This window comes from Balaenoptera physalus, assembly GCF_965194825.1.
Source record: "Balaenoptera physalus genome assembly, chromosome: 2".
Taxonomy (NCBI): Eukaryota; Metazoa; Chordata; class Mammalia; order Artiodactyla; family Balaenopteridae; genus Balaenoptera; species Balaenoptera physalus.
The window spans coordinates 89,746,503-89,759,856 of record NC_138883.1 but is presented as its reverse complement, the minus strand read 5'-3'; the positions used below and the strand labels follow the sequence as shown (position 1 = coordinate 89,759,856).

Here is a 13,354-nt window from a genome sequence, read left to right as displayed (position 1 = left end):
CCTCTGCCCATTTTTAATTTTTTATTTATTTATTTTTTTGGCTGCACCGCGTGGCTTGTGAAATCTTAGTTTCCCAACCAGGGATTGAACCCAGTCCCTTGGCAGTGAAAGTGTGGAGTCCTAACCACTGGACCACCAGGGAATTCCCTCTGCACATTTTTTAACTGAGTTTTTTTTTTGATGTTGAGTTGTATGAGTTCTTTGTATATTTTGGATATTAACTGCTCATCAGATATATCATTTGCAAATATCTTCTCCCATTCAGTAGGCTGCCTTTTCATTTTGTTGATGGTTTCCTTCATTGTGCAAGAGCTTTTTTAGTTTGACATCGTTCCACTTGTTTATTTTTACTTTTGTTTCCCTTGACTGAGGTGACATATCCAAAAAAATATTGCTAAAACTGATGAACTGATTACTGTAGCTTTGTACTATAATTTGAAATCAGGGTGCATGATACCTCCAGCTTTGCTCTTCTTTCTCAAGATTTTTTTGGCTATTCAGGGTCTTTTGTGTTACAAATTTTAGAATTATTTGTTCTGTTTTGTGAAAAATGCCACCAGTATTTTGATAGGAATTGCACTGAATCTATAGATTGCCTTGGGTAGTATGGTTATTTTAAAAATATTAATTCTTCTAATCCACGAGCATGGTATATCTTTCCATTTGTTGTATTGTCTTCAGTTTCTTTCCTCAGCGTTATAGTTTCCCAAGTTCATGTCTTTTATCTTCTTGGTTAGGTTTACTCCCAGGTATTTTATTCTTTTTGATGCAATTGTACATGGGATTGTTTTCTTAATTTCTCTTTCTGATAGTTTGTTGTTAGTGTATAGAAATACAACAGATTTCTGTATATTAATTTTGCATCCTAAAATTTTACTGAATTCATTTATTATTTCTAATAGTTTTTTGGTGGCATCTTTAGGATTTTCTATACATAGTGTCATGTCATCTGCAAACAATGACAGTTTTACTTCTTCTTTTCTAATTTGGATTCCTTTTATTTCTTTTTATTGTTTGAATGCTGTGGCTAGGACTTCCAATACTATGTTAAATAAAGTGGCAAGAGTGGGCATCCTTGTCTTGTTCCTGATCTTAGAGGAAATGCTTTCAGCTTTTCACCACTGAGTATGATGTTGGCTGTGGCCTTTTTTATGTTGAGGTACATTGCATATATACTCACTTTGAATTTTTATCATAAATGAATGTTGAATTTTGTCAAAAGCCTTTTCTGCATCTATTGAGATAATCATGTGATTTTTATTCTTTGGTTTGTTAATATCATGTATCACATTAATTGATTTGTGAATACTGAGCCATCCTTAATTCCCTGGAATAGATCCCACTTGATCATGGTGTATGATCCTTTAATGTACTGTTCAATTTGGTTTGCTAATATTTTATTGAGGATTTTTGCATCTGTGTTCATCAGTGGAATTGGCCTGTAATTTTTTTGTGGTGTCTTTGCCTAGTTTTGGTATCAGGGTGATGTTGGCCTCATAGAATGAGTTCAGAAGTGTTTCTTCCTCTTCAGGTTTTTGGAATAGTTTGAGAAGGACAGGTGTTAACTCTTCTTTAAATGTTTTGTAGAATTCACCTTCTAAGCTGTCTGGTCCTGGACTTTTGTTTGTTGGAAGTTTTTAAATTGCTTTGTTAATTTTCTTGCTGGTAATCAGTTTCTTTGTATTTTCTATTTCTTTCTGATTAAGTGTTGGGAGATTGTACATTTTAAGGAATTTATCCATTTCTTCTAGGCTGTCTATTTTATTGGCATGTAATTGTTTGTAGTAATCTCTTATAATCCTTTGTATTTCTGTGGTGTAGGTTGTAACTTCTCCTCTTTCATTTCTGATTTTACTGATTTAGGCCTCTCTCTTTTTTCCTTGATGAGTCTGGCTAAAAGCTTAGCAATTTTGTTTATCTCTTCAAAGAACCACCTCTTAGTTTCAATGACCTTTTCTATTTTTTTAGTCTTGTATTTATTTCTGCTCTGATATTTATTATGTCTTTCCTTCTACTAACTATGGGTTTTGTTTGTTCTTCTTTTTCTAGTTCCTTTAGATGTGACATTAGATTTTTTATTTAAAGTTTTTTTGTGTCCTGAGATAGTCTTGTATTGCTATAAACTTCCCTCTTGGAACTGCTTTTGCTGCATCCCATAGATTTTGGATTGTTGTGTTTCTATTTTCATTTTTCTGCAGGTATTTTTGATTTACTCTTTGATTTCTCCAGTGACTTATGGATGGTGTAGTTGCCCTAGCAGAACTTTTGGCAAGGACAACTTAGTACAGGCATCCTGGAGCCATTTGATTTCTGCTCAGATTGTAAGTTTCTATTTCAGGACCTTATTTCTTAAAGCAGCTTTACATAAAACCTGTAATCTTCTCCAGAGACATCCTCCAGTTCATTTATGTATTCATAAAAAGTGAGTGGTCACTGGCTATTACCTGGCTTGTATAACCTGTTGTTGTGAAAAGCAAGGATGAGGTAGATGCAAATTACTGGTCAAAAATGGCCCAAATTATAGCCTAGAGACTTTAATTTATTCATTTATTTATTTTGTGGTTGTTTTCAATACTAAGGATTCATATTAAATAGTGATTAAATCTAAGATGTATATTGCTCAGAGTCAAGAAATGCAAAACAACTCTTTAAAAGAAAGGATGTTTTGGAGGGTTAACTCAGGGTTCTTCACCCCCTACTTCTCCAGTGCTTCCTGAATTGGGAATGGAACCATCAAAACTTGGTGGTCTGACCAGGGACTTTTCTCTAGCTGGTTCTGTGTGATGAAGGGAATGCAGTCTCTAAACTTCATAAAAATGGCAGTTATCTTGTGAGCGTCTAAGCTGGCTTATTTGGAGCAAGGTGATTCATAAGCAGCTGGGAGCTCGTCCTTTATATTCTGCTAGAGATGTGTCCCCTCAGGCTAGGTGAGCATAGACCCTTTGGGCCAATGAGGCTTGCCCGGCCCTTGTGGTTCCTTGTGGATATTTCTCTGAGTTAAGACTAGGTCTTATGGTCAGGGTCATCCTCAGACTTCTCCAGCTTCCCTCATGCAGTGTTCTTTCCCTTTTCCCTCAGCCAAATACAGTCCAGAATTCAATAGACTGGCTTTTCCTCTCCCTCCAAGCTTGCCTTCTGGGAAGAATCTGAAAGGTTTATTCATGTTAAACTATAAATTACTGGACTTCCCTGGTGGGGCAGTAATTAAGAATCTGCCTGCCAACACAGGGCGACACGGGTTCGAGCTGTGGTCCGGGAAGATCCCACATTCTGCGGAGCAACTAAGCCCGTGTGCCACAACTATTGAGCCTGCATGCCACAACTACTGAGGCCCTCACGCCCTAGAGCCCGCGTGCTGCAACTACTGAGCCCACGCATCGCAACTACTGAAGCCTGCAAGGTCTAGGGCCCACGTGCCGCAACTACTGAGCCCACATGCTGCAACTACTGAAGCCCACACGCCTTGAGCCCGTGCTCCTCAACAAGAGAAGCCACTGCAATGAGAAGCCTGCGCACAGCAACGAAGACCCAACGCAACCAAAAAAAAAAGACAAAGAAATAAAGCTCTAATTGTGGAATTTCAGACATCAGCTGAGGATCTGTCTACTTCCTCAGAAATAACATCATGTTTACAATTAGAGGAATTATATACATGTGATTTGCTTGGGACAGTCCTGATTTATACCTATTACCCTTGTATATTTATTAACCAGTGTTCCCTTTCACTTTCAAAATATCTGGATGATAAATTAGTTACCTTATTTATAACCATTTCTCTGCCTAAAGCCTGAAGAATAGGTGCAAGGCAGAATCTTCTCAAAGTTACTTCCTTGAGTTGGCCACCCCTAATAATCTCTAAGCCTTTCCCTCCTTTTTCAAATTTCATTCTCAAATTGGAAAGCACCAGGAAACAAATGACAGCATTTGGAGTATTACTTTTTTTCAGCAAGTGGTTAAATAACGTAATAAGTCTTGGTCCTTGAATAAAATCCTAAAGGGGCACATGTTTTCAAGGCTGCTCATCAATTTAGTAATCTTGATTTCAAATATTTTCCTTTCTGCTTGTCTACGAAAACATGATTCCTCTGAGAACTCCCTTTTTTGAATTATTTCCTCATATTGGCATTTTGATTGGATTGATTCCACTTTCTATTTCTAGAACTGCAGTGACTTTATTCACAGATTTTTGTCTGAAGTGTACACAATTAGAATTTGTTATAATCTTGCCTTTGGGCCCCACATCTTATCTGAGATAAGAGCCTGGAGTATCTGGCATTTGCAAAATTCATTACCAGCTAGACTAGCCTAGAGGCAAACTGGAACACCAGTTACTAGCATGAGTTACACCTGCATGCATATAAATGGCATTTTAAGAAGAAGAAAGCATAAAGCCACAAAGTCATAACGTTAATTTACAGCTGGACTGTACCTATAAAAATCATACCATGTAGGCACTTACATTTTTAGCTGTTCTAAGTTCTCCACTGGTTTTTATGAAAGTATATGTGTATTCATTTGGATTTTTATATCAAGGAAATAGTCTGACAGTTCTTTTTGCTTGTGCAGCTATTTTCCTTAAAAATTTCGTTATATATCTTACAACTTACCTTTATAAGCCAGGCCCAAAAGGATTTGTCTTGACACTTTCCTTGGCACTTTAGATTATAGAATTTCCAAATTCAAGCATGACCTAAGCATTTTCATAATTTTGCCCCTGTAACCCTTGGATTCCAATTAGTTAGAAATTAACCTATTTAATGTCCTTGGGAGCAAAGGGTTAAATCCTAGCATCAAAGTTAATTTAAAACAACAGTTGGCCTCTTGTGCAAATAGTCTCTTCCACTTAAGGACACACTCCCCCCCTTTTTTTTTCCATTCCAAATGCCAGTTTACAATTCAGTGAGCTACTTTTCTATTTATAGTCTCCTCACCTTAAATGTAGTCCCTCAAATAGTATCAGGAGTTATTTCTAAAACACAAGAAAGGGATATCTATCTTCATACCAAAAAATAAAAATCTATGTTGGCCAGGAAAATTAGCTGTGGTAGTAATAGCAGAGACAATATGAAAACTATTAATGCAAATGAGAAGATATTAACAGTCTAACTCGTTCCATTAACCGAAGAACTTAGACAATGAAACAGTAACTGAGTAGAAATAAAAATGAACTTTCTATCTGAAGGAAAGGGAGGATGCGTTCTAGCTAGACAGAAAGGTGATATCCAACTTTAATAATTAGAATCTCCAAACTTAAGGTTATAGTTAGAGAGATGTGCTGGTTGTGGACTAGGAAGGTGGATTACTCAGGGGAGCGGACTTTGATGGGTCTTTAGGCCTTGGCTCAGACTCAGCACAGGCCCTGAGACTCAGTTTTGTCAGGACATCTACAAGAAATCACAAGAAAGGGAATGAGCAAACAAGAATCTTCATGTGTTCATTTTTAACTTTTAATAATTTGTATCTATATATGTATATATAGATAACTATGTGTATGTGCTTGCCTGCAGGTGCTAAATTATTTATTTGGATCTCAGGTGCAGAAGGTTCAGTTAATGACATTCTTCAGTTACTGGCATGTTATCATTATCGGTCCCACTGAGACCACTCTGTCCTATTTATATATCTATCTATCTATCCATTCATTTTTTTGATCATCATACTCTACTCCCATTCCCCATCCCCATAGGTAATTTAATGTATTTAATGTGTATCTTTTTATTTGAATGTGTTATACAAACTGTATATTATGTGCTTGTATTTTTAGTTTACATGAATAGTATTGCATTCTATATCTTTTGTCATTAAGTATTATATATTAAAGACCTATTCTTGTTGCTATATGGTACCTCTAATCCATTGCATTCAACCTGTTCACTCTCTCAGTGATGGCCACCCAGGTTACCTTCAACTCTCCAGAACCATAAACAAAGCTCTAATGAATGCCCTCCTGTGTGTTCCCTAAGAGAACAGTCTAATTGATGTAAACTTGATGTCTCATTGTCTTTGTGAAATTTTGTTTAAAAATTTTCTCCCATATGGGGAGCCAGTTTTCCCAACATCTCCTAAACAACTTGTTCCTTTTACGGTGATTTGTGTTTCCACTTTTATTGCATAATAAGTTTCAATTTGGACATGGGTATGTCTCTGAGCTCTTCTCTCTGTCCAAGTGCAAGTATTTATTTCCAGTGGGAACTCTGTACTCTCAGAGAAACAATAACGCCTGTAGACTCACCAGGGGAGCTCCCTCTCCCTTCCTGGTTTCTGATTACTTGGCAGATCAAATGAAGAACCAGAAAATTTCCTGGTGAGCATGGAGTCAAGAGAAATCATTTTAAGGGATGTTTTTATGTGTACATCTAATCCAGCTGAACAATCTCTGCCCCATAAAAGAACAGTTCTCTGCTGAGCCAAATCTTTGTGAATTGTGCTTATATGCCTCTTCATCTCTAGGCTCCAAACAAATCCATTCCCTTTTTTTATATAGCATACTCATTCTTCAGGCTGCCATGGTACAAGTAATCTAAGTTGAGCATGTTTAGAACAATGGCATTCCAGGTTTGCCTTCTGAGATGACTTTGGGTCACCTCAGCTACAGTTAATTCAACAGATGCAAAGTAGTATATAGCTTTGGATACAGATGGGTTGAATCTTGGCTATACTATTTCTTAGCTATGGCATACATGTTTAATGCCTTTCCCCACTTCCATTCCCCACTTACCTCCATGTCTTCCTTGCTAGATTTTTTTTTTTTTTTTTAAGCTGGCAATGTGTCCAGTCTCAGGGGGAATGAATTGTGTTTCTAGCCACATACAGATGTGACACTTGGAGCAGAGATGGCCATCTTGTGACCATGAGGAAATAGCCTAAGATAAAAAACTTATTTATGATGGCACATCAGATAGATGGAAAGAGTCTGTGTCCTGAAGGACATTGTAGAGCTGTTGAATCAATCCTGGAACTGCCTACCTCCAAACCTCTCACTAAGTAAACAATAAGTGTTTTTGTGGTTAAACACTTGCTATTCAGTGTATGGTCTCCAGACCAGCATTGGCATCACTTGGTTGCTTATTGAAAATGTAGAATCTCACCCCCAATTCCCAACCTACTAAATTAGAACCTGCAGTTTAACAAGATCCTAAGTGATTCTTATTCACATTAAAATCTGAGAGGCACTGGTATTAGCCACTCCTCATAAGTTTTTATTTCTTGCAGCCGAATTCATCCTAATTGACACACTGTGACATTGACCAAGTTCCCTAAAGCATCTAAACCTGTTTCTTTATCTGTAAAATAGGAGGGATAGTAATAATAATAGCACCTACCTTGTAAAAATGCTGCAATGAGTAAAGGAGTATGTAAAATGTGCTGCCCAATGTCTGGCATATAGTTCACACTCAGTGTTAGCTATCTCACTGGATTCTGCAAACATCCTTAGTGTAGATAATAAAGTTTGAGTGAAAATGCAATTCTCTGCCATTCTAGGATGGAAACTGGGTGCTTCCAGGACATCTGTAGGGCGAGGCTTTTATTGTCATTGTTGCTGCCAGGAGTATAGGACAGACTACTTCCAGTAGCTGCTTTCCTGAGAATTGTCTATTGGCAACTTGTACCTACATGCAGCAGGTTTGATTTTATTTTTTAAATTCCTTAAGCTCAATAATAAAAGTCATTGTTTAGAAATGACTCGGTCTATTTAGCTGGACAGTAAAGATATAGGCCAGCAAACGAAAGCAAGGCACATTAGAAAAGACTGTTGGACAAAAATGAGATTAAAGAAGAAAGGCACTTTAAATGCTTGGGTATGTGGTGACTGTGCAATAGGACGACTGGCTGGGACTTTAGTAAACTTGCGTATTAAGTCATCAAATGTTAAGCTGAGATCCCAGTAGACTTGATTTAGTGCAAAAAAATAATGTGTGCATGCCAAGCATGCCCTAAATGTAATGTAGTGTATCCATATCTCATAAAAATATAAGGCTCTAAAACCATTAACCTATTTACTATACTCTAAAATTAAAGTATATTTATCACAATATAAAGCATTCATTGAAATACTAAATGCCAATGGAAAAACAAAGGACCTGATGACACCTGAACTGTGCTAATCTCAGAACGTCCCTGTGAGGCTGTACTGCTTACTCTAGGCTGGAGAGGAATGTCAGGAGGATACTTTGCTCCAGACCCACCCATCCCAGGTGGTGAAAGAAAGGTGTGGGCCCAGCTGAATGTAAAGGCTCTGACAGCTCAGCAGGGCAAAGGTGCCTCAGTGAACTGCAGGAGAAATGGACAAAGTTTAAGCAAATGCTTTGTCTGCAGCTAGGTCATCAGGGCAGAGCAAGGTTTCCCAGCATAAGTTAAACTTATGACTAAGCAAAACTCAAGACTACAAACAGACAGAAAGCCAACTTACCATGCTCACCATGGTTAATGAACATGTAATGGCCTCTGGATTAGGGGGCATAGCTCTGGTGCAGGACCCAGCAAAAGCGAAGCAAGGTCTCATTCTTCGGAACTCCTGGGATATTAAGCTAAAAAATCCAAAAGCAGGACTAAGCTTTATAAACAGTGTTGGAACCCAGCCTCAGGAAGCAGTGCCCATTACCAGAACAGGGCAACTCGTGGGCATAAAGAACTGCAACTCCTTAGTTCTCCAGTGGCAGCACTGACCAAGTCCCATTCTAGATCTCAGTCAGGGAGGAAGTGGTGGAAAACACAGGAGCCAGGGGTCAGCACTACAAGAGGACCTGCTTCTTTCAAGTACTTACAGATTGGGGGGGATGACTGGTGTGTGCCAGGCTGCTTAAGTGCTTTTTATCCCAGCCCTGGATGGGTGAATATAAGGCTCTGAAGGTGATAAACAATCCAAAATCCCAATGCCTAACAGAAGAATCATTTCTTATTAATCTCATAGTCCAATTTGATTGGTTGGGATGAAGTAAATGAAGTAAGTAGAAGTTTACTCCACAAGTCATTCAGGCACTCAAGCTCCAAGCACTTTTCATCTGGTGGCTCCAGCATCTTCTCAGGTATTGGCATCCTCCATTGGTTTCTCTGCATCCAACAGAAAGGACAAAAGGATAGGGAGGATCTCAAGGAAGGTATTTTATGGGCTCAGCTTGAAGGAAGATACATCATTTCTGCTTACTTTCCATTGGTGAGAATTAGTCACAAAGCACTGCCTAGTTGCAAGGGGAATGATAAATGTTTTCCAGAAGTATGTTATGGAAGAGGACACAATTTTAATAAATAGGTAGCCGGTCTGCCATGAGAGAAGAAAGCAGAGGTGGCAGCAGGAATGAGATGAGGCTTATAGGAAGTAGGTTAAAATGGTTCCCCTTTGAAAAAATCAGTTTACTTATGGGGAAAGGCAAGAGATAATCATTTATTCATTAATTGATTTATTCATTGCTCTATTCATCCAATCAATAAAAAGTTATTAAAGATTGACTGTACTGAGCACATCAAGAAGAGTTTACTGGGCTTCCCTGGTGGTGCAGTGGTTGAGAATCTGCCTGCCAATGCAGGGGACACGGGTTCGAGCCCTGGTCTGGGAAGATCCCACATGCCGCGGAGCAACTGGGCCCGTGAGCCACAACTACTGAGCCTGCGCGTCCTGTGTTCCGCAACAAGAGAGGCCGCGACAGTGAAAGGCCCACGCACTGCGATGAAGAGTGGCCCCCGCTTGCTGCAACTAGAGAAAGCCCTCGCACAGAAACGAAGACCCAACACAGCCAAAAATAAATAAATTAATAAATCAATTTAAAAAAAAGAAGAGTTTACTTAACAAATATTAGTAGAACACTTCTTATTGCCGAACAGTGTTCTAGGTGCTGGGAATAGAACTGCAAACAAAATCAGACAATGCCACTAACTTCTAGTTATTCATAGGTTAATGGGGAATATAGACATGGATGCAAAAAATATAATGGAAGACAGTTAATGTTATAATAGAGGTGCTATGGAAACCAAGAGGAAAATGCATCTGAATTTAACTGGGGTGGTGGAGGCCTGGAAATAATAATACAGCTAGTATTTTTCCTATGTGATAAACATTGCACTAAGCAATTTATACCCCTGATGTTATTTAATCTCACAAATATCCAATGAAGTTATTTTCCTCACTTTGTAGATGAGGAAACCAGAGCAGAGAAAGGTTAAATAACTTTTCTCACGTTGCTTAGCTTTTAAGAGATGGAACCACATTTGAACCTGAGCCTAGCAAATTCTGAAACCCATACTCTTTCCTCTATATGTCATTCTGCATTTCATTAGGCACAAGAAGATACTGGGGCTGGATCCTGAAATAAACAGGAGCTGGCTTGATGGTTGAGGTGCCAGGACCTTTCATGTATTGTGAACAGCGTGTGCAAAAGCATGAGGAGTGAAAGAACAGGTTTCATTTAAGGAAGTATTGTGAATTGGGACAGACTAAATTAAATTATTGTAAAAAACAACCCCCAAAGTTGCAGTGGTTTAAAACAACAAAAATTTATTTCTCTGACACACTGTTCCAGGCAGGTAGGCAGTGGGTTTTACTCCACATTGTTACTCAAGGATCCATGAGGCCCCTCGAGTCAGAGTGGAAAGAAGGAAATCTAGAGAATCAAGCACTGGCTTTTTTCTGCCTTGGCCTGGAAGTGACACACATCAGTTCCCCTCAAAGCCCATTGACCATATCTAGTCACATGGCTCCAACTACTTGCTATAAGCTGGGCAGAAATGGGAGAAAGTGTATGAGAGAAAATGAGTATTGTGTGAGTATTACTGTCTGCTGCATCTTGCATTTACTTAAAAAAATATTTTTTAGTTAATTTTTTAAAAATAATTAAGGTAGAATGCATCAAAGTGAAAAATTCTCATTCCCAACTTAGACCTTGGTCTGATTTTAACTTGTTTTAGGTAAATTCTCATTGGAGTATTTCTGGAGGGACTAGTTCAATTCTAGGCCAAACCAAGGTTTTGAATCTCTTTGAGCTGGTAGAGAGGTCCAAATTTTCAGATCGAACCTTCCTTAGGTCCAGAACTGAACCACTATGCTCTGTGCAACACAGATTAACCTGGGCTGAACTAAACCTCTTAGCACTTGAACCAGATAAAAGTGTATTAAATTATAACTTCAGTGTATTTTATATAATTTCATTGAAAGCTTTTCTTAGAATATGACTGCATGATAAATCAGTTTTAAAATAAAAATAGCTGGATAAAAAAGAAAATAGAAATGATTTTTCAAATTTTAATGTTTATAAAATCTCTCAATAGGCTTTCTGTTTAACAGTAAACAATTGGAAAAAAATGCAAGCAATCCCATGATTATAGTTCCTTAATAATATGGAACATTAGTATATTTTGATAAAATATTTCATATTCCAAAATTGTGTGTATAAACTTTTAGTATTAGAAGGGTGAAGGGGTTAGTGAGAGGTTGGGGAGATTAATAAATTGATTATTTGTACTAAAATCTCCTGTTACCAGTCTTGTTTTTGTTTTTTTAAAAACATTTTTCTATTTATTTATTTATTTATTTATGGCTGCGTTGGGTCTTCGTTGCTGCGCGTGGGTTTTCTCTAGTTGTGGCGAGCGGGGGCTGCTCTTTGTTGTGGTGCCTGGGCTTATTGCAGTGGCTTCTCTTGTTGTGGAGCACAGGCTCTAGGTGCACAGGCCTCAGCAGTTGTGCTGCATGGGCTTAGTAGTTGTGGCTCGCAGGCTCTAGAGCGCAGGCTCAGTAGTTGTGGCGCACGGGCTTAGTTTCTCCGCAGCATGTGGGATCTTCCCGGACCAGGGCTTGAACCCATGTCCCCCACATTGGCAGGTGGATTCTTAACCACTGCGCCACCAGGGAAGTCCCCTGTTACCAGTTTTGTGATTAATCCCTCAGGAGTTTTTAGATTGGTATACTTTATTCCAAATTTGTATCAAATTCTAGTTCTTAATCTTTTAACAACAGAGCACAAAACAGTTCCTAGGTATTCACCATTGGTCAGTGCTATTGTGTTCTTATTTTACAGATGAAGAAAGCAATCACCTGAAAAGTTAAATAATCTGGCCAAGGCATAGCTGGAATTTGTATCCAGGCTGACTGATGTCAGAGCCTATAGCTTTTTCCATGTTTACTTGTTCAGTAGACAAGGTGAGAGCAAGCAACAGGGTAATTGGCAAGAGGGTGAATGAAAAGTGCTCTTTATCCTATGGCCTATATTTAAACCTGGGCCATCAAGCAAATTTTCAAAGAAATGTTCTTTATTTTCCCAATCTGCTCATGCAAGAAATGTTCTTGCTGCATACCCTTGGGATCCTTTTTTAATTCCCTGAACCATTGTGGGTGGGCTGGACACATTAACAAGTCATAACATGAAATCAGCCGTGACAGGCCTTTATCTGCCCTGTCATCAGTTTCCCAAGTGTCAGAGAGGTGGCTCAATCTGAGCTTCAGTTTATGTTGTCACCAACTAGAGAAAAAAAAAAATGTACTGGGAATACTCTGTGCCAATCATTTCAAGATTAAACTCTAGTAATTTCTTTTTAATAACATAATTATCCCATTAGAGAAAGTACTTATAATTATAAGTTCAATTCAGTAATGGTGAATAGAATTTTTAATGGACTTTATTTTTTAGAGCAATTTTATGTTCACAGCAAAATTGAGTGGACAGTACAGAGAATTCCCACATGCCTCATGCCTCCACACATGAATAGCCTTTCCTATTATCAACATTGCTCACCAGTGTCATACATTTGTTTTTTTTGTTTGTTTGGTTTTTTTTGGCCACATTTTGTGGCCTGTGGGATGATCAGGGATTGAACCCCGGGCCTACGGCAGTGAAAGCATGGAGTCCAAACCACTAGACCACCAGGGAATTCCCACCAGAGTCATACATTTGTGACAATTGATGAAACTACACTGACACGTCATTATCACCCAAAGAATAGAATTTTTTAAAAATTAATTAATTAATTAATTAATCTTTGGCTGCATTGGGTCTTCGTTTCTGCGTGTGGGCTTTCTTTAGTTGCGGCAAGCGGGGGCTACTCTTCGTTGCGGTGCGCAGGCTTCTCATTGCGGTGGCTTCTCTTGTTGCAGAGCATGGGCTCTAGGTGCACGGGCTTCAGTAGTTGTGGCTCGTGGGCTCTAGAGCGCAGGCTCAGTAGCTGTGGCGCACGGGCTTAGTTGCTCTGTGGCATGTGGGATCTTCCCAGATCAGGGCTCGATCCCGTGTCCCCTGCATTGGCAGATGGATTCTTAACCACTGTGCCACCAGGGATGCCCCGAATTTTTTTACTTGAAAGATTTAGTCGTGTCATTTCAAATGACCCAACCACAGCTGATGAATTCATTGTGAATACTAAGACTAAGCAT

The 13,354-nt window shown here is 38.8% G+C and overlaps 1 long non-coding RNA gene across 1 annotated transcript in view; it reads right to left on the bottom strand.

Annotated features, from left to right (window-relative positions):
* Positions 1–583: 583 nt before the first annotated feature.
* Positions 584–13,354, bottom strand: part of LOC309655213 — a 79,590-nt gene continuing 66,819 nt past the window's right edge. Inside the window, exon 4 of the long non-coding RNA XR_014260655.1 lies at positions 584–9,051. This is a non-coding gene — a long non-coding RNA (uncharacterized lncRNA). The remainder of the gene's footprint in view (positions 9,052–13,354) is intronic.